Source organism: Puntigrus tetrazona, chromosome 14 (genome assembly GCF_018831695.1).
Source record: "Puntigrus tetrazona isolate hp1 chromosome 14, ASM1883169v1, whole genome shotgun sequence".
NCBI classification, from domain to species: Eukaryota; Metazoa; Chordata; class Actinopteri; order Cypriniformes; family Cyprinidae; genus Puntigrus; species Puntigrus tetrazona.
The window spans coordinates 18,048,834-18,057,506 of NC_056712.1; positions in this window are offsets into that span (position 1 = coordinate 18,048,834).

The following is an 8,673-nucleotide window of genomic DNA, read 5'->3' on the forward strand; positions in this document are numbered from 1 at the left end:
AAAATGAGCGTTCTGGCGCAAATTGCTTTTTTTTTAAAATCAGTGTACTTTTTACTTCTTCTCTATTAGTAATGTCTTTTAATGTTCCAGAATGGCTTGAGCTTATACCCGTATCAAAATAAGGCCCTCAGAGAGGAAGTCTACACATGGCAAAAGCATTATAGGATTAGTTTACCCAAAAATGAAAATTCTGTTCGTGTTTACTCACCCTAATTTCTTTCCAAACCTATTCCAAATCATTTTCCCTCTGCTCCAGCTGTCAGATACAAATTTACGAATATGCATATTTGATTATGACATGGTGCTGTTAATTGCATTAAATCAGTAAATAATAATGAATAATTTCAATTATTAATGCAGGTAAAACTCTATCGTATGGTTTCAGAAGACTGAATGGTTTCTTGTTTTCTTTTTAACTATTTAAATATCTAATAATTTTGTGTTTCGTAAAACAAAGACAAAGTATTTTTGAACACTCAGTAAGTGAAGACAGAATTTACAGTTGGTGAAAAATAGTCTTTTAATTGTGTTGTAATTAAAAGCTTTTATTTATATATATATATATATATATATATATGACAGTGTATGTTGCAAAAATATATTCTTTTGACTGTTGGCTAGTTACTTTTGCCAAGCAATATGAGGCGCATTATAGAAGTCAACTAATGTATGCGTGTGTATCTGTTCTTTTACTTTCTTCAAACATAGCTTATCAAGATTTTAAAGCGGAAATAGATATTTTATAATAATGCAATCAACATGATGGATGAAGAAAATTTAGGTTTATGATTAGAAGACACATACGTGGCATCTTATCTCTATCAAAACAACAACTCACTGTTAACAAAAGCAACACGGTGCTGTTGTTCAGGACCGAACACATCCATTCAGCTTGTCACTAACCTGCAAAGATGCTATTTATTATACTCCATTTTTGTTCCCCCGTTAAAATCCGCGCTGAAAATCAATGTGGTTAAACTGGCAAGACTCCAGCCACCAACGTAGACCTGCAGGAGAGAGCTGTAATAATTGACAGAGCATTGACAAATAAAGCTAATGAAAAAAGCTATGTGCTTTGTGAGTACTGCATCAAAGCGAATAGATAGCGCTTAGTAAGAGTTTTAGAGATGACCTTATTTAATCACGTTTCATCTCGTTAAAAATATACAGCGAAGAGATGCCGGAATAGTTTGTAAAACTCTCTTGAATTATTTGTGAGGTTAAATCAGTGCTTCTGATATTTGTTCTATTTTTCATCCATTCTAAATTTGGGCAATTTTAAGAAGTTTGCCAGCGAGTCTTCAGTATTATTATACGTTTGAAATGTCCTTCAGCATGCACTGAGAGTAAAGTGGATCTTGGACTGCCGGGCCCAGCAGGATATTCAGATGTCCTTTTAAAATCCAGCTCTTGATGTAAGGGTTTTTGGGTTTAAGACGACTGCCATTATTTCTTTGATACCGTTATGTGTTTGCATTTGCATAATCAGATAAATCTTTCACCAGTGTAATCCAATATTGAAGCGAACGTTTCCTTCGTCCAGTCAATCGCGCAAGAGATGCTTCTATGAATGCGCCATCATACAGTAAGCAGATGTGTGCTAACTGACTTTGACACCTGTGTAGTTGTTATTGATTGTACCGAGGAACTTAATGAAAGCCGAATTACTCTACAACAAAAGGCTGTATTAAAGTGATAAAAATATGCACCGTTTCTGACAGGTTAACAAGCATCAAGAAATTAGCTGCCACTTTTTGACAGATGCCTTGAAAACACCCCCACCCCCCTTGAACTCTGAATTGATAAACAGAAACGTTTCAAGGCAGTGAAGGGTGTGAAGAATGTATTGACATGGGAACCTGCAGAGCTACAGCGTGACTTGATGAGATAAATAATGGGTGTGGTGTATTTGAGTTCAATTATCATGTGCTTTTTTGACTTGTCAGACTCTTCATGATACATATGTTCTTCTGTTTCCTTATCGAATGGCTCTTTGTCCTTTTCATCAGGTTCTTCGGGCTGAACATTACCATTCTGCTCTCCCGCGTGCTTTGGTCATCATTAATTAAGACGGCTCGGCGTTGGCTTATTGACCTCCGTGGCACAGGGGATTTTGATGGGTTGTGAGGAGCTCGTGGAGTCTGGCCCAAAGCCTATTTTTCCCCCCATTCGGTCATTCACAGTGTTTGATGCATGGCAATTTAAATCCCCTCTTCTAATTAAATGTGATCTGCACTTGAGCTAAATGACATTTTTACAGAAGGCTATCTGGTACCTTCAAGACAAGGTGACATTCCACTTTCCATTATACAGGATTATAACAAGTAGCCGGACTCTCACAAAGTACGGCTTGAGCGCCGACTCTCCCTGCAAAAATCAGTTATGGTGATGTGCAGGCAGCTTTGAGGAATCAAAGGGATTTGGGACTTAATTCACAGCTTAGCCATTACATCCCAGGTGTCAGCACAATGCAAAGTTCAGCACTAAATCATTAATAAAATAATGTCATCAGTTGTTTCCTGCAGACTTTGTTAAATGCAAGGAATTCCTTTGAATTCTTTATGTACGTGTACTGATTATACACAGTTGTACAACATTAGGTCTGGTCCTTGAATCCGATTCTTCAAGTTGCTTTCCAGGAGTTCTGAAAAGCACTGGGACTTTCTGCTTTAGTCAGACTTTTCAGTGTTTGTATTAGTGGTTAGGGTTTTTCAGTGAATCTTTTTGTTGTAAATAGGTGTGGACCGGCTTCATTTAATGAGCTATTTTAATCAGTCGCTTAACCCATTTATTAATCACACTGGTAAATTTACAAACGATGAGCCACTGAATCATTCACTCAAGCAATACTTTCAGAAACTGAACAAGTCTTTATAACCAGTCATTTGAATCATTCACTACACCGACTCGTTCAGCAATGTTGATTCATTCAGGGATGATGATAGAGTCATTAACTATGTTTCCATCCAAAGATTCAAATTAAATTTATAACATTAGCAAAATGAGTAAGAAAATAAGGAGGCATAGACGAAATGCACCTTGATATAAAATAATAGTAAAAAATACAGTTTAAATAAAACAAAAATCTGCAAAATCCTTGGACCAAAACAAATGTTTTTTTAATTCCATTATCACTAAGATGGCAGAACTTTTCATCGCTCTTCTTCTTCGTCAGCTCGACTCACTCTGGTCACGTGATGAATGAAATCTGATCTGTGCTCAATGTTCAGCTACGTTCAGCTTGAACTGCAGCATCACCAAATAAAATTATTATTATTCTTAAAAACTTAAAATGATGATGTGGGACCGGTGTTGCGGCTTAACACCAGTATCACTGTCAACATGTTTATTGCAGCAAGCCTATGTCTCATTAAATCATTCCTTTAAAAATTTGTCTTTATAATAAGTAATTCGAATTATTCGCTCAACCGGTTTGGTAATTTAGGAGTTAAATGGGTGACTGTCTTTATGAAGGAGTCAATTAATTCTTTACTCAGATTTTCCTCTGCAAATTTATTTTGAGCTGTTTTCACTGGTTGAGCAAAGTGACATAAAATAACTATGTCCGTTGTATCTAAAATGTAAGTTTATATAAACCTTTCATTTGCTAAACCGTTGTGTGAAAGAAAGCAGTATCACGCTAGTGTGCTGCTATTGTTAGGCCAGTAACTTCTCAGAAGTGGTCCAAGCCAATTTTGGTAGTTAGAATGAAATGTGTTCTAATTAGTAATGGCAATTTTTGAGTTTTACACTAAAGAGGGTCTTTGGGACACTTGCAGTTTTTACGTTTGTTGGACTTTTGTACAAAAGAGGTATCTTTATGCTCATGCTTGTAATAGAAATAATTTGTTTGCATAGACGAAAGTAAATGCACAACCTACAGGCCTTTTTTGTGAAACATATGTGTGATGTTTAGCACTAACGCTATGTATTCAGCAGTTCACAAGCGTTCAGCATTCAATATGTGCAGTGTTGAGGAGCTCCAGGAAAATGGTTGAGATCCGCTGGCATAAAGTGAGCAGTCATTAGTTATGAAATTATAGAAGAGATTTTAAATTTCACTTCATGATGGAAACATCCATCTAGAAAGCAGATCATGTTCATATGACAGTGTCCCTTAGGTGGATTAATACTACTACCATAAAACTCAGCTAATACCATTCACTTACCCCTCAGCAGTTATGTAGAGGATTTTCAGTACATTCAGCACATTGAAAGAAAAATAGATTTTATGTATGACTCATGGAGTACTGTTCACTTTTCTTCTTGAGAGATCCATTATTATTTTTAAAATGACCCCAATGTATAATATATATATATATATATATATATATATAGGAAGACCGGAACCATTATGGCATTCAGTGGGTTTTCCCTGTTGGAACATTGAGATGAAAAAAACATTCACTGAATATCCACTGGAAATGCTTTGTTACAGAGAGTGATTGTTAGGTCAAGTATTTATTGTCCAAAACATGCAATCTTCTAGTTAAGTGACAGTAGAATCCTTCTTCCAATCAAATTTGTTGTTAGGCTAAGTTTGTCTTCAAAGGGCAATGCTGTATCTGCTAGGCTGTATTACATTCACGTGCTCGGTGACATATAAACAGCGCAAACAGCTGTTGTAAGCAAAGAACTTGTGTTGAAAGACAAGGCAATCTTGACCCTGTACTTTTTTACATGGCCATGTTGCACATACTTGGCATGTGCAAAAAAAACATGTATTTCGTAGGTCGTTATCCGCGCTTCGTTTTTAAGCCTATATAGCATATTTACACAAGTCTTGCATGCATCCTAATTGGCGTATGATATAAAGAGTGTTGCAGGAGTCTTATGTGCAATATTTTCTCACATACCGTGTGACCTCTGAAAAGCCTCAGCAAGAATTATTGCTTAACATGATGGCACATTCCCAGTCACTGCAGATTTAGGGTTGGCAATACCATTAGCACATTTGCAAGCCTTTGGAACAGAGAAAAGCAGCAGTGTGCCGCCAGTGCAGTCAGCAGGGAAGATCAATGAAGGACAAGCGCGTTTAGTGGCTGGGACTGAGAGCCACATTCCCTCTTGCATTGCTTGTAACATGAAATCAACTCCGTAAGCTCCAAACATTTTTCCATATATGACACAGATGGGGTCGTGTTTGCTCCAGCGGTGTAATTCATTGGGTGATGAGCATCGGGTGTCCGAATGTAGATGATTTGATGGGAGGGTCCCTCACGGTTCAAGCTAAGTGTCGGGAGTTGATCAGAAATCAGGTTTTAAGTTGTTGATACCCCAAGACAGAATAATTCTCTCATCAGACATCATTTTTTAACCTAACATGACTGGGCTTAAGTTAATATGGCTGGTATGTGCCGATCCAATTTCGGTGGCTTTGCTGGAATCCAATTTCAAGCGGCATCTCGCTTTGTGATAGCAGAGCTAGTTGAAGGTGTGATAAATTCTACTTGATAAGAACAACTAATGACGGACTGGTAGAGGGAAGAAGATGATTATGTTTTACATACTAACCTTGGCTGCCAGGGCCTGTCCTTTAATGACAGCATAATTCAGCGTTCACCTTGGGAAGCTGCCATGGATTTTAGTTTATGAGGTCACCTGTGTAACCTCAATCATTCAAGTACAAGCTCTGTCTTTGCATCAGTAGCTCTCTCATTCCCGTTTTTAAGCAAAGGCTTGTGCCACCGGTGCCCTGCTGACTTCATTTCCCCTTTTCTCTTTATTCTGGGCCCTTTCTCTTCATTCTTAGAATTTAAAAGTTCCCGGTTTGTAAAACCGGTGGGGTTAGAGAATTGAACATATTTGGCGGCTTGTCGTTTATTTCGTTTATTTGACTGGACTTTGTTGGATTTGCTGGCTTCTGGCCTTAAATTGTTTATTATTGCAAAGAGTTCATAGATTAGATTTATGAATTTATATTAGTTAATGTGTCAGAATTATATATAGGGCTCCATTTATTTACACCGTAAACACAGTAATAACAGGAATACTGAGAAATATTATTTCTAAACATTGCTAGTAAATTTAAGAATTACAAAGAATCAGCAAGTAACCATTAAACTATTTAATTAAATGTTAAATTTTGAAGTAAAAAGAGTGAAATAGAGAAAATGTAGCTACTCTTTTTTTTTTTTTTTTTTACGGTGTTATAGGCAGATATTGTGCTCCAGAAATATTTATCTATGTAGTTGTCAGGAATAGAAAATAGCATTTATTTGAAATAGAAATCTTTTGTGGCATTATAAATGTCTTTACTGTCACTTTTGATCAATATAATGCATCTTAGCTGAATAAAGTAATGAATTTCTTATTTTATTTCAAATATAATGTATATTAGAAATGTAATAATGTTCAATGAAAACACGAGTAGTCAAAGCTCACACAGGTGCCCTAGCACGACGCAATTTTTCTATTATTAACAATTCTTAATATCTCCTTACTAATCAGTTCAACCCTAACCGACTTATTTTTATGAAATGTTTTGAATGAAAATGAGTGTTTATGTATATATATATATGCGCGTGGGTTTGTGTGAAAGTATAATGTATATGATGTATGCTTTTAATAACAGTGTTTTGATTAAAGCTTGTCGTAAACCTTCCGTAGAAGGAACCCGAAGTTTTTGAGCTCCTCCAGCCTCGCAGTTCACTGATATGTGAAGTAACTTCCACTGCCACCTCATATTTCACAAACTCTTTTTGTATAGGACAAAGTGTCCCGTGGGATTTGCATTATTAAAGCACTTTGATGTGCTTTACTTGTTTTCATTCCGGAGAATGTATTATCCCGTGGTGTGCGAAGGGGTAAAGTGGCACAGATATGTTAAAAGGCACTGGCAGCCTCCAACCAAAGCATGGGGAGAGGGCGCTTTACTCTTCAGACATCACAGAGGTGCCATCTGTGAAACAGTACATGAGACGACGCAAGCAGCAGAGGAAGTATTCCAGATAACCTCCACAACCCCTTTATTTTGCTTTACGCCAGATCACTTTATGATAGTGCCTAGCTTGCATATTCCCTCAGGGAAAGGATTTTCCGTCTGTGGCACTTGTCAACATTGACATCCACGCACAGATCACAAAGGGGCTTTAGTTCTAATGCCGCAAGTGCGCGTGGCACAGTGACATTGCTGCGTATGCATTTTTTTTTTTTTTATTTTATGTAGCAATTTCTCGCTCTCGTCTCCATTCCCTTTAAAATCTCGAACTTCAGACACTCGACTGATTTACTGCTGCATTTTTAATAAATCACAACTAACAACTTTGTTAAATCAAATTCACATCCCTTTTACCTTCTTTGTTTTCCATCCACTATAAGTCAAAAGACGTTTTACAGCCACTAATGCATTTTTCGAGTAGCTATTTTTCAGACTGTTTGTTCCTTTTTGTTAAGGACCACTTTAATGCTAATGTGAAATAGCTCTCCGGGAAATCACTGCGAGGTCTGACATGCCTTGCCAGTTCAGCTCTCTTACTCGGGCCTGTCACTGTTCCCGATGCTGTAGACAGCAGAAGAGCTTTGTGAGACATTGGAAAAGCTTGGTGTGTGAGAACGTCATGCTTGTCCTCGACCAGCTGTCCGTGGCGAGATCTTAAGAGATACAGGCAGGAATGGGCAATTTAGATATCTTCAGAGTGAAAGACGTTGGTGTATTTATTCATCCATTTATTTTTTTTTGGTGGTGGGTTTGCATGCGGTTGTGAAATAGTTAGAATTTCAACATATATTAGAGATATTGCAGTTAAATGGACAAAAATTACACATTGCACAACCATTTACGTAAGTTATGCATGCTATTTATAAATGCGTGTGAATGCATCTTTCATCATTTTGAGGAACCTGTCAAGTGGTCTAACAAACGATTTTGAAATGCCTCAGATTAAATTAAGAAAATTAGTGGAGATGCTGTAGACGGTTGGAAAAACTGCCGCTCTCTAGGCATGCATAAGGACTGCAGGAGGCACACCATTCATTTTTTCCTATGTCACTACATTGCCACCTAGTGATGGTCACTCGTTTACCTTTTCGTCTGGAAAGATCAAAAATGATCTGAGATTGAGCAAATACTGCTGGAAAAATATTCCCTGTGAAAGCTGCTACTCAGCATATGATGCTGTGCATTAAAAAGTAGTATGGCCAGGTGGAAGCTTTGTGTCAATATAATTCAAATAGGAAGGTGGTGTATTGTGAAAAGCATCATCCGCAGTGATTGAAACTACTCAGAAATGCAGGCTGTTGAATTTTGCATTATTCTAAATGTAATAAACACCACCACCACCACCAAAAAAAAAAAAGTTGTTTTATTTGCTGAAGTTACATGGTAACTCAGATTGTAATACATTTTTAATCTGCGAAGTGTATTACTTGACACGATAGGTTATTACTTGACGAAGTGCATTAATCTTAAAAAGTGATTATCGATGTACCAATAACGCAGTGGCAACATAATAATGCATTATGAATGACAGGCTGCATAAGAAATTAATTTGTCAGCTAGGACCACGTATTTGAACGCCCGATGCAAAAAAAATTGGTTAAAGTTAGGTGTCCTATGTGTTTTCTGTGCATTTAAATACTGAAAACAAGTTCTAAAGGCCTAACGTGAATACCAAAAGGCCCCCGGTGTACAAGAGTCTCTTTTAATATCTTTAAAGTTGCGGATGTGTTTGT